General features: G+C 42.6%; 1 long non-coding RNA gene across 1 annotated transcript in view; it reads left to right on the top strand.

Annotated features, from left to right (window-relative positions):
- The window catches only part of LOC135983132 (uncharacterized), a 113,352-nt gene extending 102,423 nt beyond the window's left edge, over nt 1-10,929 (top strand). The window contains exon 3 of the long non-coding RNA XR_010600643.1: nt 9,415-10,929. This is a non-coding gene — a long non-coding RNA (uncharacterized LOC135983132). The remainder of the gene's footprint in view (nt 1-9,414) is intronic.
- Nucleotides 10,930-27,678: the final 16,749 nt, after the last annotated feature.

The following is a 27,678-nucleotide window of genomic DNA, read 5'->3' as shown; positions in this document are numbered from 1 at the left end:
GCGCCTAACACCCATTGACTTCAATAGGAATTAGACACCTAAATCCATTTGAGGGTCTGGACACTAGTCTGCATGTTGTAGCCCTTGCATCTGCCTTTCATCTGATTGCTTGTCATTTTAGATTTAGAGCTCTTTCAGACGGGGGCTGTGTTTTCCCTATGTGTTTGTACAGCCCCTAGTGCACACACAAGTTCACAAAAGCAAATTGATTTTTAAATGAAGTATATTTGATTACCTATATTTCCTTCACCCTCTGTATATCACATATATAAACACCCAGAGAGCGGGACTGTGTCTTCCTGTGCATTTGTACAGAACCTAGGACAATGGGGCCCCATCCTGACTGGGACCTTTACCATGATGCAAGTACTAAATAATAAACCACAATAATCATAAAATCATAGAATTATAGAATAAAATAATAGAATATCAGGGTTGGAAGGGACCTCAGGAGGTCATCTAGTCCAACCCCCTGCTCAAAGCAGGACCAATCCCCAACTAAATCATTCCAGCCAGGGCTTTGTCAAGCCGGGCCTTAAAAACCTCTAAGGAAGGAGATTCCACCACCTCCCTAGATAACCCATTCCAGTGCTTCACCACCCTCCTAGTGAAAAAGTTTTTCCTAATATCCAACCTAAACCTCCCCCACTGCAACTTGAGATCATTACTCCTTGAGATCTAATCCTACCCTCTGTAGAGGGGACTGTGCCTGTACAGTACCTAGCACTTTTCACTTGCTAACATAATATAAATAATAATAATATCCCTTTTTTGAAGTCTGTTCCTGCACTTAATCCATCTTTAGGTTCAGCTGCACCCTCCTCAGGACTCAAGATCTTTTCAGTTAAAACTAATATTGTGCCAGAGTCAGTTTACAGATTTTGTATTTCTGGTTTGAAAGCCCCTGCTCGGGATGCAAGTTTGTTCTTAGACATTCAAGAAGGGGAAAAGCGGAATTCTCCTGGCAAGCATTTCATAGCATAGGTGCTGACTCTGTGGGTGCTCTGGGGCTCAAGCACTCACAGAAAAAAAATAGTGGGTGCTCAGCACTCACCGATCAGCTGTTTGGCAGATGGGGGAGGCGCTTGGGAGAGAGCAGCGAGCAGCAGGCAGGCTCCTCGGAAGGGGTTGGAGCAGAGGTGGGAAGAGGTGGAGTGAGGGCGGGGCACCTGGTATTGGCCACTGTCAGAAGATATGATACTGGGCTAGATGGAAGGATAGCAGAGGATAAAGTATCAGGATAAAGGATAAAGATCAGATGAGAAACATTCACATAAAAAAGAATCTGATACATCAGAAAAGGGCAGATAAATAAACAATGACAAGTTTTTAAAGCACGTGTACACAAATGCTAGAAATCTAAATAATAAGATGGGTGAACTAGAGTGCCTCGTGTTAAAGGAGGATATTAATATAATAGGCATCACAGAAACCTGGTGGAGTGAGGACAATCAATGGGACACAATCATTCGGGGGTACAAAATATATCGGAAGGACAGAACAGGTCATGCAGGGGGTGGAGGGGATGCAGGGAGTGGTACTATATGTGAAAGAAAATGTAGAATCAAATGAAGTATAAATCTTAAATGAATCCACATGTTCCACAGAATCTCTATGGATAGTAATTCCATGCTCTAATAAGAATATAACAGTAGGGATCTATTATTGACCACCTGACCAGGACAGTGATAGTGACGAAGAAATACTAAGGGAGATTAGAGAGGCTATAAAAATAAAGAACTCAATAATAGTGGGGGATTTCATATTGACTGGGTACATGTCACCATAGGACAAAATGCAGAGACAAAATTTCTCGATACTTTAAATGACTGCTTCTTGGAGCAGCTGGTACAGGAACCCACAAGGGGAGAGGCAATTCTCGATTTAGTCCTGAGTGGAGCGCAGAATCGGCTCCAAGAGGTAACTATAACAGGATCACTTGGAAATAGTGACTATAATATAATAACATTTAACATTCCTGTGGTGGGAAGAACACCTCAGCAGCCCAACACTGTGGCATTTAATTTCAGAAAGGGGAACTATGCAAAAATGAGGAGTGAGTGCTTGAGCCCCAGAGCACCCACAGAGTCAGCACCTATGCTATGAAATGCTTGCCAGGAGAATTCCACTTTTCCCCTTCTTGAATTAAACAGTTAAACAGAAATTAAACGGTTAAACAGAAATGAAAAGGTACATTGACTAGAGTCAAGTATCAGAGGGGTAGCCGTGTTAGTCTGAATCTGTAAAAAGCAACAGAGGGTCCTGTGGCACCTTTGAGACTAACAGAAGTATTGGGAGCATAAGCTTTCGTGGGTAAGAACCTCACTTCTTCAGATGCAAGAAGTGCATCTGAAGAAGTGAGGTTCTTACCCACGAAAGCTTATGCTCCCAATACTTCTGTTAGTCTCAAAGGTGCCACAGGACCCTCTGTTGCTATTGACTAGAGTGAAAACCCTGGAAGCTGCATGGACACTTTTCAAAGACACCATAATAGAGGCCCAATTTAAATGTATACCCCCAAATTAAAAAACACAGTAAAAGAACTAAAAAAGAGCCACTGTGGCTTAACAACCATGTAAAAGAAGCAGTGAGAGATAAAAAGGCATCTTTTAAAAAGTGGCAGTCAAATCCTAGTGAAGTAAATAGAAAGGAGCATAAACACTGCTAAATTAAGTGTAAAAATGTAATAAGAAAAGCCAAAAAAGAGTTTGAAGAACAGCTAGCCAAAAACTCAAAAGGTAATAACAAAATGTTTTTTAAGTACATCAGAAGCAGGAAGCCTGCTAAACAATCAGTGGGGCTCCTGGACAATTGAGATACAAAAGGAGCACTTAAAGACAATAAAGTCATTGCAAAGAAACTAAATGAATTCTTTGCTTTAGTCTTCACGGCTGAGGATGTTAGGGAGATTCCCAAACCTGAGCCGTCCTTTGTAGGTGACAAATCTAAGGATCTGTCACAGATTGAAGTGTCATTAGAGGAGGTTTTGGAATTAATTGATAAACTTAACAGTAACAAGTCACCGGGACCAGATAGCATTCACCCAAGCATTCTGAAAGAACTCAAATGTGAAATTGCGGAACTATTAACTATGGTTTGTAACCTGTCCTTTAAATCAGCTTCTGTTCCCAATGACTGGAAGATAGCTAATGTAACCCAATATTTAAAAAAGGCTCTAGAGGTGATCCTGGCAATTACAGACCAGTAAGTCTAATGTCAGTACCGGGCAAATTAGTTGAAACAATAGTAAAGAATAAAATTGTCAGACACATAGAAGAACATAAATTGTTGGGCAAAAGTCAACATGGTTTCTGTAAAGGGAAATCGTGTCTTACTAATCTATTAGAGTTCTTTGAAGGGGTCAACAAACATGTGGACAAGGGGGAATCCAGTGGACATAGACTCATAGACTTTAAGGTCAGAAGGGACCATTATGATCATCTAGTCCAGGGGTCGGCAACCTTTCAGAAATGGTGTGCCCAGTCTTCATTTATTCACTCTAATTTAAGGTTTTGCATGCCGGTAATACATTTTAATGTTTTTAGAAGGTCTCTTTCTATAAGTCTATAATATATAACTAAACTATTGTTGTATGTAAAGTAAATAAGGTTTTTAAAATGTTTAGGAAGCTTCATTTAAAATTAAATTAAAATGCAGAGCCCCCCGGACCAGTGGCCAGGACCCAGGCAGTGTGAGTGCCACTGAAAATCACGTGCCGCCTTTGGCACACAGGCCATAGATTGCCTACCCCTGATCTAGTCTGACCTCCTGCACAACGCAGGCCACAGAATCTCACCCACCCACTCCTGTAACAAACCCCTAACCTATGCCTGAGTTATTGAAGTCCTCACAGCATGGTTTAAAGACCTCAAGGTGCAGAGAATTCTCCAGCAAGTGACCCTTGCCCCACACTGCAGAGGAAGGCGAAAAACCTCTAGGGCCTCTGCCAATCTGCCCTGGAGAAAAATTCCTTCCCGACCCCAAATATGGCGATCAGTTAAACCCTGAGCATGTGGGCAAGACTCACCACCAGCACCCAGGAAAGAATTCTCTGTAGTAACTCAGATCCCACCCCATCTAACATCTCCATCACAGACCATTGGGCATATTTACCTGCTAATAATCAAAGATCAATTAATTGCCAAAATTAGGCTATCCCATCATGTCAACCCCTCCATAAACTTATCAAGCTTAGTCTTGAAGCCAGATATGTCTTTTGTCCCCACTACTCCCCTTGGAAGGCTGTTCCAGAACTTCACTCCTTGGATGGTTAGAAACCTTCGTCTAATTTCAAGTCTAAACTTCCTAATGTCCAGTTTATATCCCTTTGTTCTTGTGTCCACATTGGTACTAAGCTTAAATAATTCCTCTCCCTCCCTGATATTTATCCCTCTGATATATTTATAAAGAGCAATCATATCTCCCCTCAGCCTTCTTTTGGTTAGGCTAAACAAGCCAAGCTCTTCATAGTGTACTTAGATTTCCAGAAAGCCTTTGACAAGGTCCCTCACCAAAGGCTCTTACATAAATTAAGTTGTCATGGGATAAGAGGGAAGACCCTTTCATAGATTGAGAACTGGTTAAAAGACAGGAAACAAATGGTAGGAATAAATGGTAAATTTTCAGAATGGAGAAGGGTAACTAGTGGTATTCCCAAAGGGTCAGTCCTAGGACCAATCCTATTCAACTTATTCATAAATCATCTGGAGAAAGGGGTAAACAGTGAGGTGGCAAAGTTTGCAGATGATACTAAACTGCTCAAGATAGTTAAGACCAAAGCAGACTGTGAAGAACTTCAAAAAGATCTGACAAAACTAAGTGGTTGGGCAACAAAATGGCAAATGAAATTTAATTAGTAATCAGGAATGAGCTACAGTTTTGAAAGAAATAGCTAAGTTTAAGACAAATAAATATAGGGCCTTTCCTCTTAGGCACTTCTATTGCACCTTGAGGAAGGGCTGGCCCTAAACATACGAGGAAACTGCGATCCTCTGAGGCTGATCCAGTCTGTTATTTTTAGCTATGCTATTTTTAGCTATGCTAGCTAGAATAAAGCTAGTGTGGGTATGTCTACACAAGCTGCAATCACACCTCGAATTACAGTACCCTGAATCTCAGTCCAGCCCCTTAACCACAAAATCATCCCTCCTCCAGTTTCAAAGCTTTTGATCAAATTAAATGGAGGTACAAATGAGACAGTATCAAATTAATTGGAACAACATGTACAGTAGCAACTTCTTCTAATGGATGCCAAGTATTGTCTTCAAAAAGAAGCACTGCCTTGGCTATAGTGATATTAAATGGTGATGGACCTCTTCCTATGCTCTTCAGTCATGCAATATTCCTAATAGTGCCAATGGCGATTTTTTCTGAACAAGTAAATCAAGGTTCAGATCCAACTTTGGTAATTTTTCCATCCCATGGTGCCCTGGATCTTGAAACTTCCCCATTTCCGTCCAGCTCCCTTCTAAATATTTCCTTCAAACACACTTCCAAGAAGCCAATCATCTTTAATAACCAAGAAGTTCTGTTATATTTTTATTTAAAACAAACAAAATAATACTCTATCCCCTGGGTTAACTTCATCTTCTGGTCACCCAGTGCAATTTGTGTCTGAACTTCTCTGTGTACTTGGGGCCTGATCTAAAGTCAAGGGTATTTTTTTTTCATTGACTGTAGTGGACTTTGTATCACGACCTTATGTTGTAAATGCCATGGGGCAGGATTTAGTCTCTTCTATATAATACCAAGCTGCTAAAAATAATAATAAATAATCATATTCAATACAAATATTCTACATCCACTGCTATTCACTCTTGCCAGCTACTGTTTATAAAATAGGTAGGTAGATAAACAATAATACTGATAATGAGATGAATATGATAGGTTGAATACAAGCAATGATTCTGATATGATCATTTTCATAATCCTAGTGCTTATCTTTTGTATCCCATTGACTTATTCGTGGTAACAGGATGTAGTGGAGAAATACCTTGAATTGCAGGTAGAGAAGGCTGCGCTGTGGATATCAAGGAAGGGGCGGAGGAGGGAAAAGAGCCGATTAAACAAACACTAAACCATTCCCGCCTGAGTCCATCTGCTATGTTCTCTACCATAATCAGCAGTGTGGAAATCTCATTAGTACAATGGTGCTATCCACACTACAGCTTGCTTGCTCTTTGATAATAGACTTTAACCTCCATAAAAGGTTTGCTTATATTGGCTCCCAGCTCATCTCATTTGGGCAAGTAGAGAAATTGTAAAGAAATCTGCTTCCTTCTTAAGATGCTCTTTAATGTGTTTCTTTCTACTGAGTATGCACTTTCTATTTTTTTTTATGATGTTTTGGTTTAAAGTGCATTTCTGCTAATGTGTCAGTATATGTCACATCAGTGTATGTTACTGCTAAACAAACTTCGACGCCTGTATATTTCTCTAATGTAGTTGGTTCCAGGCAGTTCAATGGCTGTCATCACCATAGCACTAGATACTAATGCATCTAGATATGGGGATTGCTGGTCTTCTACAGGTTAGATAGGCAACTTCTATGGTCCCCTAAGGCCCCCATGCAGTAAAGCACTTAAAATGCCCACTCTCTCATTATTTTGTCCACCCACTAGGCCTAATGCCCCAGACATCAATTTTGAATCATTAAATTCCAGACCCATATTGCCATGTTTACCAGGCCTGATCTACCGCAGGCTGTGAGTTTCAGCAGTTCTGCTTGGACTAGTTCAGCCTGTCTCCCTTTCACACCTTTTCCCATCAACTTAAAGTGCTTTGCTGGATGAGGACCTAAGTGAACAAAACTTCCACTGACACTTATTCCACTGCAACACAGAATTTGGCCTGTAAATAGTGTCTGAGGTGCTTGTTATTAAAGATACGACCTTACCAGATACTCACCTTCATTCTTTAGTGAGGTCTTCAGGAGCAACCTGAAGGATTGATTAGCTCAAACAACCTGTTTATTGGACTTAACCAGGAGCTGCTCTATTTCTTCTATCTAGACCTGCCAGGAGAATTCCTCCATGAAAACACATTTCCTAGCTCCAGCTCAGTAGCTAATCCCTGACCATGCAATTTTAAAAACAAACAATGTACACAAATCAGCACAGAGGATGCTCTCTTTAAATCTCTTTATGGCTGCATTTTTAGTGGAGCCATATATACAGCCACAGGCTCTCAGAACAGAATTAATGCATTGCTCAAACAAATAGAAAGACAGCACTACCTGATTCAAACAGCCCCATAAATAAGAATGGACATTGAGCAGAGATGGGGGAGAGGGGAATTCAGATTTAGCTTCGCACTTCACATCTTGAGTCTCTCACTCCCCCTACCCCCAATGAGCTGAACTGGAGAACCAAATTCCAACAACGTCCGTCTTCGGGGAAGTTCAGATCTGGATCCAAATAATAATACTCAGTGCTTTAAGGAGTAAGTCCCTCCATGGAAATCCCCCATGAAGCAAAGCCCATGCAAGCAGTTCTGCTGAACTGGGTGTGGGTGAACCATAACCAGGGATGGGCACCCCCTTTGCAATGCAGTACCCTGCTACTTGGTACATTATACAAATACATTCATCCCTAGATCTCAAAGCACTTTACAAAGGAAGGTAAGAATTATCCTCATTTTACAAACTGGGTGACTAAGACATAGAGAGGTGAACAAACATGTGGCTTGCCCAAGATCACACAGCAAGTTACATAGCAGAGATAGGACTAAAACCCAGAGCCCTGGTTCTCCATTGCCTTGCGCCTTGTATTACCTACGTGAGGGTGGACTAGAACACTACCACTCAGAATGTAGAGAGATTTGCACTCACTTTGGAAAGAAGTAAATGATACCACAAAGTACAAGGCAGTGGCAAATCAGGGCACAGGTGTGTTATCTCCCAGTAATGTGCTCAAGGCACTAGACCACAGCTAACCCTCTGCAGATCTGAATTTCATGACTTGAACCCATTTCTAAATAAATAAAGATCTGAACCCGGACATTTGAATGAGATTTAACATCAGGGCTGGATGTACTTGACGCTCTTGTAGAAGCTTATTTGTATTTTTTTAACTGACCCATTGTCCCATTATCACAATATAAAATAGAGATTTTTCACAAAAGTTATTGTTACCCCTATTCTGCAGCCACCAATACATTGTGCAGCGGAAATTTAGCCCACACAATTTTTTTCACAAACCCACAGAATTCTATTAGATAAGAAACCACAAGCAAGGCAAAAACAACAAGAGAAAATTCAATTCAAGGTTTGCCTCAGGATGGACGTCTTGCTACGATAAATTAAGGTGTTTTCCATTATTAAAAATAAACAAAGCAACGAAAGTGAACCATGTCACCATTCATATACTTAAAAAACATCTTTAATCTGCTTGGGAAAATCTTTTTTTCCCCCCTAACAGGAAAAAATATTAGTTGTCCCGATAACAAGCAAAACAAAATCAACTAAAGGGCATCAAGAGACTTCCTGAAATTGAAAAAAAACAACGTTTCATGTTACGAGTTAAAAAAAAGCATACACAGCAGAGCAGAAGGATTCTTCCAGCATTCTGCAGGTCGCTTCTGGTTTCAGGATCATGAGGCGGAAACATGCAAATTTAGGAACTTTTTTTTTTCACCTTGCAGCATTTTATAGCTGTCTTTTCCCAGTCTTATAAAACCCATGAAACCGTTTGCCTTTTTGGGGTCTGATATTATCACCTCAGCTTAGCCCTTAATAGATGGTTTGTAACATAGCAAAACCAACAAAATCTGGCAACATTTGGGCTCCCCAAGGCTGAACTAGTAGGACTGTTGCAAATGAGGATGGAGATTCATTGGCAGAGCTGAGTGGGGCCTAATAGTGGACTAGGAAGGATTTGGAGTAGCTGATCAGAACTGAAATACATTGGCAGAGCAGTGCATGCGGGGAAGTTTGCACAGCCTCTGCCCATGCTACACCTGGCTCCGAGCCAGTGCTATTAAACCTTCATTTTCATGGACACACAAATGTCATCTACAAATGTCAGATTAAGACAATTGTGGACATGGCCAAATGTCTTTTGGCTACCCATGTATACAGAAGCATGGAAAGCATTAACCCTGGGTACTAGCAGTTATTACAGCTGATCGAATAATTCACAATGAATAATGTATCTGATTAATTGAGTGTCTCTTACAGCTTCTAGCTATTTTGGGTATCCTCAGATTTATTTGTTTCAGAATGTGTTCAGTGACAATCTTTTCATTCTTTTAACTCTGTGGATTGATCACAAATGTGCTTCAGACCTTTCTGAAGTGGGAGGCATTGCATGTCACCAGATTGAGTTGTGAAAATGCCATTGAGATAAAATCTAATAGCTCTGGTGCTTTCTGCATACCTTGTCTCTTTTGCTAATGCAATATCCTTCTGCTCAAAAGGGTGGTTTCCAGTGGTCCAAAGAACACATGAAGTGTGCCTCAAAGGGAACTACAAGGATCTTGTTTCACTGAGAGCAGCATGTGACTTCAGCAGCTCTCTGTTTTTAATGCGTAATGTATCCGTTCTGTGCATATTTTAATGCTTTCCCTTATCCCTTGCAGGGCAGACTTGCTCCCACTCTTCCTCCTCCACCAGAAGCTGCAATGCCAAATGTTCCCCCACACAGTATCTCAAAACATTTCACAAGCCCCTGAGGTGACATTCACCTTTGTGCAGGGACAGCACAAGACCTACGTGTGTATCACTTAATTCCCATTTAAGCCCTATTTTGGCCCATTACATAGGCATGAAATGGATACCAGTAGTGCAGTGACTGCAGACAAATGGAGCAGTGCGATGGGAACCAGACATTTTCCAAAACCTTTGGATTTTTCTCTAGTCTCAGATTTGTATACTGTACCCAATCAAGTGCTAGTTCCTCCAAGTTAATTATCTTGATTAATAACTTACATAGCACCTTCCATTCAACAATCTCAAAGCATTTTACAACTATGAATGAATTATACCTCAACTACTAGGTGTGGTATTACTATTTATACCAATTTTACAGATAGCCAAACTGAGACACTGAGAAATTAATTGAGTTGCTCAAGAGCCTACATAGCAAGGACACAGAAGTCATTACACCAGTTCTCTTACTGTAACCATTAGAGAACACTTCCCTTCCAGCTCTTAGTTTTCACTACTGGAATTACAGTGTACAGCACATGACAGTGCACGTTAGACACTGGGCCAACTTCTACCCTCAATTATACTGGTGCAACCCCATTGAAGTCCATAGGGTTGAACTGATGTAACAGTGGAGAGTTTGGCTGGGTAGAAAACATATTTTTTCATAGATTCCAAGGCCAGAAGGGACCACTGTGATTATCTAATCCAACTTCCTGTACAACACAGGCCACAGAACTTCCCCCAAAATTATTCCTACAGCATATATTTTTAAACTGTCAGTGATGGAGACTCCACTATGACCCTTGGTAAATTGTTCCAGTGATTAATTACTCTGATGGTTAAAAATGTACACCTATTTCCAGTCTGAATTTGTGTAGCTTCAACTTCCAGCCCTTGGATCATGTTATACTTGTCTCTGCTAGACTGAAGAGCCCATTATTAAATATTTATTCTCTGTGTAGATACTTATAGACTGTAATCAAGTCACCCCTTAATCTTCTCTTTGTTAAACTAAATAGATTGAGCTCCTTGAGTCTATCAGTATACAACATGTTTTCTAATCCTTTAATCATTCTCGTGGCTCTTCTCTGAACCCTCACCAATTCAAATCTCTGCAAAACATTGTTCTGCAAAATAAAAGTCCAATAAATATTACTTGTATACAGTTTAACTTATTTAGTTCATCATGCAAAGCCATCAGTATCCTAATGAATCAAAAATTATTTAAAAGAATGTACTATATCCAGGGGGATACTTAATAAAACACAATATGTAATCACACTTTATAATCAGTTATTATTTGTTATCATTAGCGATGAGCAATAAAATTCCCAGCAAAAAAAAATTTACACAATGAATTTAGCTTCTTTTTTCTGCCGATGGGATATCCATGAGCAGATAATTTCCCTCGTTTTTATTCTTCATACAAAAGTGCTTGATGCTTTTTGTGTCATTTTTTGATTATTTTTTTTAACTCTGTGGACTGATAATGAACCATTCTCTGTATCTGATATTTGCTATTTAAGTTGTATAGCTTAGTTGTGATTGGTCAGAAAAGTCACATGGTATTGTTACGGTCACTGAGTAGATGAGTGCACAAGCACTTCTAGTGTGAATACGCACACTTACAAATTTAAAAACCATTTTCTGCAACTACTCACACATACCATTTCCAAATGCACTTTTTGTAAATATGTTTGTCAAAAAACCTCCGCTGAGTGAATGCTAACAGAAAGCAAACACAAGAAGGGCTGTAGCATGACCCAGTTCATTTAAAAATACAGACAGATATTTGCTGGAAATTGGTTTCAGTGTTTGCCCTGCTCAGGTTATTGTTATGAAATACTGTATAATTGATATGAATGTCTGGGGTTATCTCGCCTGATTGTATCAGCAAAGTATGGTATCACTCACTAATTACTTTTAACGTGATTTTAGCAGGAGGGCACTGGATGCTGGAGAACACAGTTGTCTTTTAAAATACAGCAAAACACTGTCTCATTATAAATTAAACTCCAGACTGGGAGCAGCTAAAATTCTTAATTGCTAACTTTGAGCAGGCAGCATTTTACCATTAAACATGTAAAAATTTAAATCCTGTTTCTTGTGATCATCTTACCCATCAAAGCAGCATTTTTCTAAAAAATCATTTTGTTGCCCTAATGAGCATTTAAATCATAAAATAGCTGGCTGCCTGGAGTTCACTCACCACCTGCTTTTCCTTGTTTTGTTTTCTAGCCACTAATTACTGAGCAGAGTCAATTCCTAATGAGGCAGTTTGATTTCCTGTTTTTCATACTTCTTGGGCCACTTAAAGAGCCAGTCCAACATAAAAGGAATCTTTTGTAAACAGATTTTAAATTAATTATAACAATGTTGGTTGCTGTTGCTGTGTATGTGTGTCTGAGTTTTCCACGGCTGTATTTCTCATTTAATTCTTCAGCACCAAACAAACCCCCTTCCCCGCACGCACATACACACACACACACTCTCTCTCTCTCTCTCTCTCTCTCTCATTCTTGATCAGGAAATTGTAGCCACCGAAACACTGTGTCTGGAGCTGAGGAGGAAAGGATGATGATGTCATAAATAATTGGACTGTGAGAAAAGATGGAGCACAAATAAAGAGGGAAATATTCTGACGTCTGTCTTAAAAGCAGAAAGATAAACACTTGTTGGGTATAGTACATACTGGTTTCCAAAGGGATATGTAGGAAGAAGAGCAGTGTGTAGGGCCTATTAGAAAAAAATATAGATGATGCTAATAAAGTCCTTGGGCCCTATTCGAAATCCACAGGATATGAGTAACTCCTGCTGCATTCATAATTCAGGGCCCTCTATATATCTGTACAAAAATTCCAGTGGCTCTATAGATCCGCTGCAACCCCTTGGATACATGACAGCTCAGTTTACTTATGTTTTATTAATCCACTCTCTTGTCACTTCCTACCATGCTCCGCCCTCGGGTTCCCCACTACTCCCTCATGTTCCCCTGCTGCTGTGAGCTGCGAGTCCTGGTTCAAGTGGCCTTTGCCATCAAGGCTCTCATTGCCCTTGTTTGGCCTGAGGCTGGTGCACCTAACTAAACAAATAAGGCTGGAAATGCAACAAGGCACTGGCAGTGAGGTGGTATATGACCATGGGTATATCATTTCACCTCTCTGAGACTGATTCTCCAGGGCAACGGCAAGAGATGTAGTCACTCGCGCCTGAGCAAAGTGGGAGTAAAATGCTACCACATCAGAAGGCTCCACATATACCAGCGATAGCATCTTGCACCCTCTTTGCTCGAGTGCAAATGATGACACAAGGTACAAGGCCATGGAGAATCAGGCTCCCCTGCATTTCAGTTTCTCCGTTTGTCAAACTACTGAGCTCAATTCTCCTTGCATCTAAGCTCTGGGGAATGGGAGGGCCATCAGGAAACCGGCTATGGCTCCTTGATTCTGCACTGCCCCAGCCCAGCATGAATTAGAGCAGGCTAGTGGCTGCTTAAATTTATGGCATCGATGTAAAACCCCTAGCACACCTCTTATGCTGGGAGTGGGCAGCTGGTGCAGAGAATGGCTGTACCACTTTAACACCAGTGGGGAGTTCCCCTCCCCCGGGCGAATTCTCCACTGCCCACTTACCACCAGCAACTTTGCATTGCCTGAGCAACGTAAAATGGCCAAAGCAGAACTAAGAATCTGGCCTATTATTCTGATGTATTTGAATGACAGCAGCACAGAGGGACCTCTATCAAGGAACAGGGTCCCATTGTGCCAGGCCACTCTATAGACATATGGTAGAAAGACACTCCCTGCCCCTGAGAGTTTGTAATCGAAATGAATGGGGTTACACCAGTGTAACACCGTGTACTCTTGGCATCAGCCAGCACTAGATTTATAATGTGCAGAGTGCACATGAAATTCATTGAAAAAACTTATGCCGGAAACATATCAAATGCCAGTGCTATAGCTCCAAAATTAAATTGTGCATAGGCTGGGGAGAGCTGCATTCCAACCCCACCCAAATCATAAAGCTGAGAAAACTTCAGTGGACTCCAGCCTGTGGAGTATTATTATTATGACAGGGTTTTCCTCTCAGGATTCAGACTCTCACTAAATGGTGGGAAAAAGGGTTTTAAACAACCTCCAGTCTCCACATGACAAAGTGACTGCCCGTTCCTACAGTCATCTGAACAGAATAGACGGAATAAGCTATTGTCTGTGCTCCGGGCTCAGCCACTGCAATGGCACTTGATTGGTCCAGGATGTAGAAGAACAAAAAGGTCATTGAATAAAAGAAGAACAATACTTTTCATGAAACAAATGAGCATTTGCTAATTTATAACATGTTTGGTTTGGGTATCATATACATCATAATGATGTAATTAGTAAATGTCATTTTCTGGAGAGGGAGAGATCAGCAAACCCTTTAATTATGGGAATTTCCTGACTCCGCCTGGAGCCTCTATACTGCAGGGACATCATAGAGTTGCTGCATTTCAATACTAATTAGAATAGGTCTCAACTAAAACCCAGATCCTGCACTCCAGAATGTTGGGGCCTACACCAGCAAAAGGACAAGGTTCACTCATGGATGACACGAGGCTAAGTGGAAGGCTCAATTATTATTATTCAAGGTTTAATGCAATAAATGTGCTAGCATTGAGCCTGGTTAAGGACACTCTTGCATGTTCAATGCCTGATGCTTGCACTCAGGCTGTATGTTTTTGCACTTTTAGTGAGCATTTAATATCCAAATCTGATTCTGAATTATGCAAATAGCCTTTGTCTTTGCAAACCAAAGACCTGAAACAGAGGCTGAAGCAAACCCTCCAATCTGAATGTCCCCAGACTCTGAAAGTTCAGGTCTGGATCTGAACATTGGGGCTGGTCCCTTTCTTTATAAGGGGCAGAATCAAAAGCCCAGATCAACACATACCTGGGGTTTGGGGATGTTTAGATTTAGATCCAAACTTTTGCAGCTTGTGCATAGCTTTATTGAAAACATTAATGCCCAGAAATAGTTTTCAACTGGAGATCCCCGTATACCTGATGCATTAGTACTGTGTGATATTAACTCAGTAAAACAAGACCAGCCTCCTACCCCAAATCTTTTCTAGAACCAAACATGAACTTCAACTGTTTGAGGTTCTGAAAGTCTTAGTTAAGACACCACATACAATCTGTTTCAAGTTCACACACTTCTTCACTCACAAGAAAGGTTGCTCTTAAGATATGCCTCACCCAAATGAATGTCCAAAGTATTGAAGATCTCACAAGGCAGACTTTTTCCTCACAAAATTTCATTCCAGTTGGCACAGGGCCATCTTTTGGGCCCCTTGAAACCAGCAGGCACAGGTCCTTCGGCCCACTGCCAGATTCAGGGGAACTAGAAATGCAAAGAACATTGGCAGTACTTTTCTTGGGAAAAGCAGGCTTGAAAATATAAGATGAACGAGAAACTGTTCTCACCTCATCACTAGAAGCATCGGCTGGGCCCCAGCTGTGCGGAAGGCTGGGGAGGACATGAAGGTTGAACACACATGCACACTTTTTATGTAAAGTGTGTCAGTTACCCTTGGAAGTATCCCAAAGAATCAGTTCACTATCCTTGTCCCAGATCCTTAGGCCAGTCCCATCCCTAGTGCTGTGATAATGATGGGCAAGAATCATTTGTGTTTGGGGGTGGAGAGGAGGCACAGTGAAAAAATTGTTCTAGAGGACTGCCAAAAAGGCTTGGGTCAGACCTCCTTTTGCCATTTGGGTAGTGGTTCGTAAATCATCTACAAGAGCTTTTTTCCTGGAAGGGAAGCTGTCACAGAGTCACAGGTCCAATGAAGTCAGCCAGCCACCAGGACTCTGGTGTAGCATGACTCCCCTCAAGGCACACTGTCCAGGGCAAAAAGCCTTCTCAGCTATGGCCTTCCTGGGTCTATCCTCAGAGCATTCAGCACCCCTGTTCTCACCGTGCACTTCTCACAGCGGGTCCACCTGGACGGGACCCCTGGGAAAGCCAGAGGACCCTGCACCCCAACTTTGTAGTCAGCCATGACTCTCAGCCAGTGTGTAAAACAGAAGGGTTTATTAGTCAACAGGAACACAGCGTAGAACAGAGTTTGCTAGCACAGAAATCAGGAACTTGCTGCAAAGTCCACCTTGGGGCCTGGTGCCCCTGAATTCCCCCCTTCAAGTCCCAAACAGGACACTTACTGAACCCAGCTGCCTGGGCTCCGACATGCCCATAGCCCATCCTCCGGTCTTTCATCTTGCTTCCTGGGCAAAATGTTACCTGGTCACATCTTCCTCCTGGTTCTCAGGTTACGAAGGGTACCACCCATTGCTTTCATGCAGGCAGCTGGGCAGCCTCTCCTGCCCCCGAGGGCCTCAGCAAAAGTCACACACACTTATTCCCACCAGATAGGCTTTGGTGCAATACCCAGGGAAATTGAGGCACACACAGTATTCATGCAAAACAGTAAGATTCACATACAACATAACAAGGGGGTAAACTCCACTTCGTCAGAAGCCTTAGGGATTCCTTCCACTTCCCCCTTTGTCACCCCATGCCTCTTGTAAAAGGGCCTGCACCAGGCTGATATATGCTTCTGGACAAGGAGCTCCCACTGCAGCCTGATGACACGTCATGTGGACTGGCCAGAGGGCAATAGCTCCCAAGCAATGTGAAGTGTTCACTACCCATCAGACCCAGCTGAAAGCTGCAAAGGGGCTGTAAACATGATGGGAGGGAGAGTGGAGCTGTTATATAGAAAATCATTTCTCATGTGAAAAATCCAGTAAACAGATTTATGAAGTGAAACCACCCCTCACAATGACTGGATCATTCTCTAGGCTGTGTGATAAATACATTATATAAGTTCATGATTGCTCCTTTGCAGGAATTACTCACATGCATGTGAAACAATAACATGATCTGGAAAAACTTCCTTGATCTTCTCTACTGTGACTTTGTTCTCTGTGGCAAATGAACTCACAGCCTACGTGTAAACTCATTTGCGATACCAAAGGGTCCGCAAGCTATAATCTTTCTGCCAGTAATGGACTTGTTAGAGCTGGAAATGCTCAACTTTTAGGGAATTTTATCTCCGCTTTGTGTAAAGGCAGCACACCTCTAAATGTGACGTTCTTCCCCCAGGAAATACCCTTACGCTCTCCTTTCACTCCATAAGGAAATGGCTGAAGTGTGTATCATTTAATTCACACCCTTTGCTTTCCTTTACTTTGAAATGCCTTTCTGCTGCCAATATTTCTATCTTTTATGAAAACTGACCTAGTAATGCCCACATTTGCAAACAGCTCCAGAGGAAATCTGTTCAATAAATAACCTTGAGGTGAAACAGCTAAATCCTCCTGGGTCCCAGTTCAGCAAGGTATGTTAGCATGTGCCTAATTTTAAAAACTTGAAGAGAAAACATTAGTCAAGTCACTCTGGATGTTACCTGCTCTTTTCAAAAAGGGAAATGGGATCATTAACTGAGATCATCTCACGGGGTGATTATGTAGCTGGAAGTTCACCATCTCCCCCAGAGAATGGCACCTCTAGATCATCTGTGGCATATATAGCTTGAAACTGTTCTGCCTTTTCCTCTGTGCACTGTACCTTTAAATCTCTGGAACTCTGCCTGTGTGCAGAAAGCAGTCATTTTGTTCTCAGAGTTGCTCTACTCTACAGAGGAGCCTCAGATATGTGCTCCCTCATGGAATCTTTCCTTTTGTTCTTGTCATTGTTTTAATCTAAAATAAAAGCCACTCAGGCTGATAGGGTTGTTCTCATGGAAGAACATGACACTGGATCACTGCAGTAGGAAAATGATCTTTGGTGAGCTGGGTTGAAAAGTGTTTGGACGTTAGTATAAAAAAAGCCAGACTGTTTTCAGCACTCATTACAGAGAGCATGCTAGCACTCTCCTGGAACAAGATGTCTAGTGTGCTTTCCATAATGGGTGTTTAAAATGGTTTGGCTCTTTCTACTTTTGGCCTGGTCTACACCTAAAAGGTAAGTCGATCTAGCAACGGTCACTCAGGGCTGTGAAAAATGTTGCGCCCTGTGCAATGTAGTTAGGTTAACCTAACCTCCACTGTAGACACCACTAGGTCAATGGAAGAATGCTTCCATCAACCTAGCTACTACCTCTTGAGGGGGTGGAATTACTAAAGCGATGAAAAACCCTTTCTGTTGCTGTAGCAAGTGCCTATACTACAGCGCTAAAGCGATGTAGCTGCGGAGCCACAGCCATGCCACTACAGTGCTTGTTGTGTAGACAATACCCTAAGACTCTGATCCTGCAACTTCGGGCATGCGGGAAGAATGTACCACCTGTGCGGAACCTCTGATGTCAGTGCGGCTCCATGAAGACACAGCAATTCCACTGCACATGAGAAATTGTAAGAACAGAGCCTCAGATCCCTTACTTTTACAGTTTAAAGACTTCATTTAGTCTCCAGATTTGACACAGCAACTCTTCAGAGAACAACTGAATTTTCTATGTACTTTTTAAGAACATGATTTAATAATGTTTGCACTTTAAATGTTCCTTTTTTGAAATACTGCCTTGTTTTCCTCACATTTATTTGGGCTCCTCATGTTAGGTTACATTTTGTTCCATCTTGAATTTATAAAAAAACAACTAATCCTCCATACTGGGAACCCTCTTCTTTTCCAAAGAGAGGGAAAGGTAGGGCCATGTGACAGCCTAAGTCTGCCCGGCAACTGCAGACTACTTAAGGGTGGTGTGCCCGTCACTCTGGGCTGTCCATCAGAGTGGCATCAGAGTGGCAGTCAGTCTCGCACACATACAGCCTGCTGATATCAGCCCCAGAGCAGACCAGGATTTGGGTGAACTCTCAGGATCAGCTCCCTGTAAGGACTTACCTGCACGCACCTGTCTTAATATCGTACAGTGAACAGTCTGCATACCACACGCAGGACGTCTGCTGTTCTTCTGGTGTATAAGGACGTTGTGATCAATAATAGAAGAAAGAAGATAGCTGCAGCAGCGTTAGGGGCAGCAGGAAGAAAAGGTGTCTTCTGTCTGAAAGGCTGCCCTCCTCTCTAGAGGGGAAGCAGCCCAGTTAACTACCTGTTTGGGGAAGGACTGGCATACAGAACCCAGCCTAATAAGATAACAGCCTGGAGAATGGGGCAGGGAAATGTATTCCCTTTTTGTGTTAGGCATTTGTTTTTTTTGTTTGGCTGAAGAGTACTACTTGGGCCTACCCTAAGGCCCACTTTGTAAATATCGAAAAATAAACCCGGGGGGGGAGACCCCTCTGGAATCAGACTCACTCCTTCTAGGTCCCCCCACTCCCAGAGGCATAGATGCTGGAACAAGGGGCAGCATCCCCTGGCTTGAAGTGTTTTCCATTATATACAGGCTTTAGAGTTTGGTTTGATGGCTCTCAGCACCCTCACTATAAAAATTGTTCTAACGCCCCTGTCCAGAGGGAGGAATGGCCAATGAGGTGAAAGAAGTGCCTTGTCACAAAGGATAGTTCAGGTCTGGAACAGGCTTCCAGGGGAGGTTGTGGAATCCCATCATTGGAGGTTTTTAATAGGTTGGACAAACACTTGTCAGGGATAGTCTAGGTATACTTGGTTCTGCCTCAGTGCAGAGGACTGGACTAGATGATCTCTTGAGGTCCCTTCAAGCTCTACATTTCTGTGTCTTTTAGGAAAGTAAATACATGGTAGCCCATACCAGACAAGTATGAGTATTCCTACTCTCTGTCTCTTCTCTCTCTCCTGCAGCTCGTTGCTGAATGGTGGGTTTGTGACATTAGAGACAAGTCACCCCTCCCTCCTTGTCATCATACTGCCAACCTTTGTGAAGAGCTTTGAGCTCCTCAGATAACAGATGCTGTAAAAGAGTTCAGTAGTATTACTGAAGATGTATATATGATGATGGAGGTTGGTATACAGGTTTCAGTATTGATAATGAATAGCAATCCAGTGATAGGAATTGCAGGCAGACAGCATGCTAACAACTGAAGTTGACAGAAATGATCAAATTTCTATTAGTGATCCACATAACTTTCTGATTGTTTTGGAAGAAGACTCATAAACTGAGGGGAAGGAGGGTCAATGTCCAAGTTGGGTAATAACACACACACATAGCATTTCCAGGAGCAAGAGCAACAGTAAAGAGTCCACCTCTCTCAGACCTTTCAAATTAATATCTTCGGTGATTTGTGAGCTGCTTTCCTACAAGGAACGCCAGTTGCCACAAATGACCAGTTGCTAACTCATCTCCACAGAAATGGTCTCCTTGCCAGCAGGAGTGCAAGTAGGGTGGTACACTCCAGTACGCAGTACCGGCAAGAGATTTTTACCAGGTATGGGGTACCAGAAAGACTTGGGGAAGCTAGCCACCCCCTCTGGAGGGGGGGTGGAGCTGCATGCTGCTCCTTAAAGGAGCAGAACTCGCTAGGTAGGGCATTCATTCTTTACATGGGTTTAACAGCACAATACATATGCTAACAAATTTAAACAAAGGTTTTGTTCAAGTTTGTTAGCATATGTATTGTGCTGTGAAGTTGCTCAGGAGTCCTCAAGAGGGGAGGGTTGGTGGGGGATGGAAGGTGTTTAAACAGTGTCTTTGATTCCTGCTCCAGCCTCTGGACTATGAACATATACTGATGGGAACATCCTAACCAAGGGACTAAGGACTTTAAGGTAATCTGGAGCCTTCATATTTCCTTGATCCTTTGCAGATGGATTTATGAGTTGTATATGGTACAAAGACTGTTCTAGCCTCATTGATTCCTGATTTCTCCCTTGCAATGGACAAAGATCAGATGTCTGCTGACTTTCTCACAAGAGTCAGCAAACCTGTGGTATAAGCAACATAGCCCTTACTTGAGTCGTTTTGTTCTTTCCTCTCCAAATGTCAAAGCTTGTTCCCATTGAACTCAATAGCAAAACTCCTTTTGATCTCAACGGGAACAGGATTTGGCCCCAAGAGAATGTGATTTTGATCAATTGCTTATCTGTCCAGAGACAGTTCTCATGCATGTTCTGCCAGGCTGATTTTGATTGCCCCTCCTGTGTGTCATGCTGGGAAAATAATAAAACAATTTGGGCTGTAGTTCTATCAAGATGCACAAGGCACACAGAGTTCTATGCCTCTTTTCCATCAAATCCAGATGGCACAGCATCTTTGCTTTCTTAGTGCCGGCAGAGAGCAATACTTAGGTCTTGTCTACACTGCCACTTTACAGTGCTGAAACTTTCTCACTCAGCAGTGTAGACAGTACACCAGTGCTAGGAGACATGCTCTCAGCGCTGGGAGCTACTCCCTTCTTGGGGGCGGATTTTTTTATAACACTAGGAGAGCTCTCTCCCAGCACTGGTGCCGTGACTACACAGCCATGCTAAAGCACTGCCATGGCAGCACTTTAACGTTGGTAGTGAACATACCAACGTTAAAGTGGTATGGGGGGAGGGATAGCTCAGTGGTTTGAGCATTGGCCTGCTAAACCCAGGGTTGTGAGTTCAATCCTTGAGGGGGCCACTTGGGGATCTGGGGCAAAATCAGTACTTGGTCCTGCTAGTGAAGGCAGGGGGCTGGACTCAATGACCTTTCAAGGTCCCTTCTAGTTCTAGGAGATGGGATATACCCTTAGATAAAGGTAAGCTGGCAGAAGCTTAGTTTGGACATAAGGGAGGCACTGACAGTGTGTTAAGGGAAAGTGGGGTGATTATCCTTCTTTCATTTAAGAAGTTTTCAATTTGGGGTGCTGCTGGATCCTCAATGACACCTGGAAGTACAGGTGGCACCAGGGGCTCAAAGCATCATTTTACAACTGCATCTGCTTAACAGATGCAGTTGTAAAATTTTAGACAGGTAAGTGGGGTGTCGGAAGGGACAGGGACCCTGGGCTGGGGGTGGGGTGGGGAGGAATCACATGGAGGGTCATGTGGGGAGGTCACATGCCCCCCCTTGTGTCCCTCCATGAGTGCAGTACCAGCAAAAAATGATTTCTACTTGCACCACTGCTTGCCAGACGAGCTTTCATCATTCACTTATAACGGCTGGAGAATAGAGTCTTTAAGGTAGAGTCCTTCTGCTGGCCTGGAAAAAATAATCTACTCAATGTAAAGCATTTCATGGGTGTTTGTTGCATGTTTAAGGGCAAAATTCTGGTCTTGGATCTGCACTGCAGAACTCTATTGCATATTCTCCACTTGATTCCCCAGAGCAGAAGCCCCATGAAATCAGCAGGAGTTCTTCATGCAGAACAAGGGCAGAATATTTAATGGAGTTTGGAAGAATGGATGTGAATTTTGACGAATAAATCAGAGGAGAGAATTATGTCCTGAATCAGTCATGGCACCTCTCTCGTCATCTCCTGAAGTGACATCTCCAGGTCACCATATAATTTTAATAGGACAGGATGAATCATTCAGAAAAAAGTGTGAGCCTAACTCAAACCAGCCCTTTTTGACTTGGCCAGACTTAAAATTGAACATCTCAGGTTTGAGTTTAATGGACTCAAATATGTGACATCATGCCTTGATATAACAACACTTAAATCACAGAACTGCCATCTTTGGTAGGATCTGGGGTTTTGAATTTGCAGCTAAACCTCATAACTGTTTGGGTTCAGCCACCCCAAATGAATAACTATCCTAAAATGAATTGCTCATCAACCAGTAAACAAGATCACCAGCAGGCATAGGCTGGCTCAAGGAACAGCTAATGGTACACGGAATCTTTCTCTTCTAGGCCACCACTTCAAATCCAGTCCAAGGGGGCAATGGCCAAAAGTTGTTACCATCTGGTGGTTATTAGCTGGCCTATGTGAGATGAGTTTGAGTCTCTGTCCCATTCCCAATGGCTGTATGTCCATCTCACAAAACCTGCCACTGCAACTAGAGCCCTTGTTGGTGAGCTCAGTTAACAGTTTATACCTTCCAGTGAGCTCCTCCAGATCAGGCTGGAAGCACATTGGCAGAAAGAACAGTGTGGAGTAGCTTTCACTGCTGCTGTAGCCAGTGCCTTACTTGGTCTAGGGCTAACAGGAAGACATCAATCTGCAAAGTTATCAATCCAGAGCCTTTCCGCAGCACTAAATTCAAGGACATCGTGGCTTTGGTGAATGATATAATTGTCACTTGAATCATGAACCGCTGATGTTGTGTTAACTGTCAGAAACAAATCTCATTTCATTCATTCAATATATAGGCATTTCTATGGCACTCATCAACAAAGTATCCAATAGGGGTTTATTAAACACAATACTAAAGTGCTTCTTGCCGACTGAAGTTTAGGGGACTCATGACACAAGATACAGCTTTTCTGAGTTTGGGTGTTGGCAAGGGAGAGCTTTGGAAGCTACTTAGGCACACAGTGGGGACCAGTTATAAAGCGTGGAAGCCTTGACCTACTCTCAGTTACACCAATATAAATAAGTCACATTTCCACAGAAGCCAATGGACCAGAGCAAAACTGCTGTGAGTAAGATCAGATGTGGCATCTGATCATCGGTTTTAAGCAGATACTGCAGCTGATTCTGAACCATGCCTTTCAAAATATCAGCAGTCCCTGAGCATCAATAACATTTCTTCATTTTTAAACTGAAATGACAATGTTTGGTGTTTAATCTTTATATGCCCCCAAACTCAAATGTATTATTTTCATCAACAGCCTCTTTTTTGCTAAAAAATTTCCTTCTCCTTAAGTGTCCTTTTTCTATGGTGTTTTGTAGCAGGGCTATAATTAATTTGTGTATGGTTCCATATGTGAAGCCCTTGTAATTGTCTTTGCTAGCAGACTTCGAAGCATTGCTCAAACAGAGTTAATTTTAAAGATTAATGGGAAAAAATCAATTTTTAAAAAATCAAACGTGACTTTCAATTATTCATATGTCAGACAGCTGTGCACATGAGCTGTTTATAGCCAGAGCTAAAGAGTTGTGTTGAAAACTGGTATGCATTGATGTACAAATGAAGAGGCAAAAGTTTGGGTTTCAAGTCATTACACTGGAGAAAGAGCAGACAAGATCCTATTTAGGTTTCACAGGATATTGTATGTCTGTGTGCTAACGCTCATTTATTTTAGAATAAAGTGGAGAGAAACATGCACACCAAAGGAAGAAATTAATTTCATAGGGCATGCCTGGGGGTCTGGGTGTTGTTTGTTCGTTTTTATTTGTTTTTTAAGATTTTTAAGCCCTGAAAAAAACATTATCATAATCAAATCTGACCTCCTGCATAACACAGGAATTTGCTTGAGATCCTTATTTGTGAATATGAGTCACTTAGTTTGGGGCCTCAAGGACAGTTTGGAACCCTTTCTAATCTGGGAGCATTGGACACCCTTTCCCCTCCATCCCTATCTCCTTGCTCTTTGTATATTGGTTTCAGTGTTCCTTAGTGAGGGCGACTCAGTCCTTTCCTTTTGCCCTTGTCACGTCCAGATGCCAAAATCAGCTGACAGCACCTCCGGTTTCTCATTGACAAGTGGTGCTGTTTCTGGCCAAATGGCTCCTGTCCACATCTTTTTATTCCCTTCTGTCTCAGCCTCTCCTCTCCTGCTTTCTGCCTGTCTCTCTCTGTGCTCCTCTTCTGCCTTTACTATCTCCCTCATTGTCTCTCACCTCCTTTTTTCTCCACCTCAGTACATTCTAGTCTTTCCTCCTCCATTCCCACCTCCCTCACTCCCCAGCTTTTAGATAGTAAGCGCTTTGGGGCAGAGTCTGTCACTTGTAGATGATTGTACAGTGCCTAGCCCAATGTATGATCTCACTTGGGGCCTCCTGGCGCTACTGCAGTACCAATAATAAAGAATAACAATTGTGTCTCCTCTTTTCTTCTCAGCCCTGTTGTCTCTCTTCTCCTTGCTTGTCTCATCCTGCCAGTGCACTAGCTGCTGAAATGAGTCAACTGACAAAATACATCCTGCTGAGGGGAAGTCTTGCATCTGGGCTTAACCCATGGCCTCCTGACACTGACTGATTTGAGCTATGCCATCCACCTGAGTCCCTTCAGCAGGACACATCAGCAGGGCAAAGCAGATGGACCAGTACAAGCTACAGGGGGCATAAAATGTTCACTCCAGTTTTTAAGATAGCAAAGGGTTCAGAGATATTGCCATGAATACCTCTGTAGATATAGAAGAAGCCAGGTCAGAGGCTAGGGCACTAGGTTAAAGATTGGAATTCTAGTTCCTGCTATACCACAGACTTCCAAGTCACTTAGAGGCTCTGTCCCTCAGTTTCCCACCTGTAAAATGGGGATAACAGCAATTCCTTACCTCACCAGGGTGCTGTGAGGATAAATATATTAAAGACTGCAAAGCTTTCAGATGCTGTGATAATGGAGGCTATGTAAGTACCTGAGAGAGATGGATTCCCTATTCTTATCCACTAACATCAGTAATATCTGTAAAACCACAAACAACTTTTAAAGCACACCCACTGCAAAAAGTGTTTGGTGGATTAGAGGGCCACTGGAAGCTTTACCATATGTGCCCAATTGACTGTGTCCACTCACATCAGGAATAACCCAAAGGAAAGCAAGCAAGTAGTACACTACAGCCTTATCTATAGTAAGGTTCTGTCTTCTAAAATTTTCATCAGTGCTATTCCCAGTACAGCTCCACTGATGGCAGCAACTGTGGGAGTGCTAGTATATGCAGGTCATCACCAACCACTGACATTTTAACCTCCATGTAATAGACACCTGCTCTGAGAAAGGTCAGATAACACGATGGTTAACACACCAGCCAACAGCACCAAGACTGTAGCAGCTCCAGGCACCAGCGCACCAAGCGCGTGCCTGGGGCGGCAAGCCGTGGGGGGCGGCCTGCCGGGCGCTGTGGGGGCGGCAGTCAGGGAGCCTTCGGCGGCATGCCTGTGGGAGGTCCGCCGGTCCTGCGGATTCAGCGGCAATTCGGCGGCGGGTACACCGAAGCCACGGGACCGGCAGATCACCCGCAGGCATACCGCCAAATCCGTGTTACCAGCGGACCTCCTGCAGGCGCGCCGCCAAAAGCCGCCTGACTGCCGTGCTTGGGGCGGCAAAATACATAGAGCTGCTCCTGGCGGCATCCCCACTGTTATTACGCTGTAGGGTGGTAGCTGTGGTGTAAATGATGCAGCCAGAAATACTGAAAAACTGGAAATAGGCCCTAATTTTCATTATATTTGTTGATTTGAAAAATCCGCAAAAAAAATCATTAACCGTGATTGTTTCTAGCAAAAGGCCAGAAGCAGCATTTAACTGCAGAGGACAGGTGAAAATGTGGCCAACCTCTTTTGCAGCAAAATAAGCAAGCATTATAATAAGCATTGGTACCGAATTGTATGCAGAGTGACTTTGTCATACAGCTCATCATTAAGTGGCACTCATTTTCCAGTTTTGTACCTGCATGAGATCATGTGTCCCAGCTTGGTGAGACACCCCAAAGACTTTCCACCACCTTTGTGTGAATTTCAGGCACTGAAAGCTGAAGAGTTTGCTGGATCTTAGACAATGAACGCACTGGATGTCTAAAGTGTTCAGTATCTTGGCATCTGACCAGCAAAACATTCATGTAAAACTGAATGTCAGGAAATCTGCCTTCTGTCCTTAAACTGATTATTCAAGGGTTCAGTATGAGATCTCCTAATAAAACCCAAAAATATTTCAGAAGCCTAATGATCCACCACCATATCCATTAGTGGGCATTCTAAACTTATAAATGGGGTGAGGGGTATTCTTTACAAGCTATTAGGAGTCAGAGGTTGTGCCATACATAATTTGAAAGGTGATTTCCTCTAGATTTTCCACAAAGTTTCAGATTTTACTAGAGATAAAATCTAGTACAGTTCTACCATCACATGACCTTGGGCAAATCACTTCACCTTTCTCTTTGGGAAAGAGGTTCTCTCTCTTACTATAGGTATGTACATGACCTAACAGAATGGGTCCCTGATCTCAGTTGAGCCTCTCAGGCCTCCAATTTCCTGTCTTCTGCAGTTGGCCTGGTGACATAAGGAGGATGGATCTGGATGGTCACACAGTTTACCAGTGCTTAGTATAAACAATGTCAGAGTTACCAGGATGCTAGTTGACAACAGAATTCCAGCTCCCCACTTTCTGTGTGTGCACTGGCAGCACAGGTCAATGTGAAGGGAAAGAAAAGTCTGACTTGGTGATCCTGTGGTCACATAGTTCGAGAAATTGCTGTGTAAATTCAGCAGACTCTTCCAGTCCATAGGCTTGTGGCCCCTGTAGGCTCAGTCAGAGTTGGAAATACTTTGTTTTACCAACAAATTCAACACATGATGCTTTTTGGTATGCTAGGGTTTTGCATCTTTCATCACTGCTTACTGTAGTTAGTACAGTACATTCACTTACTGAGCCACTACCTGCTTTCTTTAGTCTATCAAATTAGTTGAAGAAACTTGCAATATCTTGTTTAAAGAACACACCTGGGAGACTTGATGGGTCAGAGGCCTGGTAATGAAATGTAGAATCTTATACCTATAGCCCTAGTATGAAACCAGCCAAAGTTGGTAGTGACTGAAAATTGCTAGCATCTGCTAGGTATTCAATGGTCTGTGTGAAGTGAGTTTGATCATTTCATGCCCCGGGTGTCCACAGCACAAAATTCATCACTTCCGTTGACACTAATTGGCCCCTGGGTAGCAGTCTCACCAGTGAGGCTAAGAATTGACTGGACCATCGGACACTGAGCAACCCTTTCATACCTAGATGTGGTCTGTGCTGCGAGATCAGGCATATTGACTAGGCACAGCTTACACATACTGTACCTTGTCTGTGGGTAGATAGAAGACTCCCATCTCTTAGAACACAGTTCTTACCATCCTAATGGATCTAGCATTGCTATATAATCTACATGAAGGCTCTGCATATTTTTTTCGGTACATAATGTATATATATTTTCTTCCCTCGTGGTGCATGATTTAAGCCCCCGATACCAGACATCAGTCATTGGCATGAATGTTCATTTCCAGTTAACTGTAATGTTAATTACAGCTACAGTTTCTTCCTTTGCACCCTAAAAAACAATGTGCACA

Source organism: Chrysemys picta, chromosome 4 (genome assembly GCF_011386835.1).
Source record: "Chrysemys picta bellii isolate R12L10 chromosome 4, ASM1138683v2, whole genome shotgun sequence".
Classification (NCBI taxonomy): Eukaryota; Metazoa; Chordata; order Testudines; family Emydidae; genus Chrysemys; species Chrysemys picta.
The sequence above is the reverse complement of the archived record's forward strand: the minus strand, read 5'-3'. Positions and strand labels throughout refer to the sequence as shown.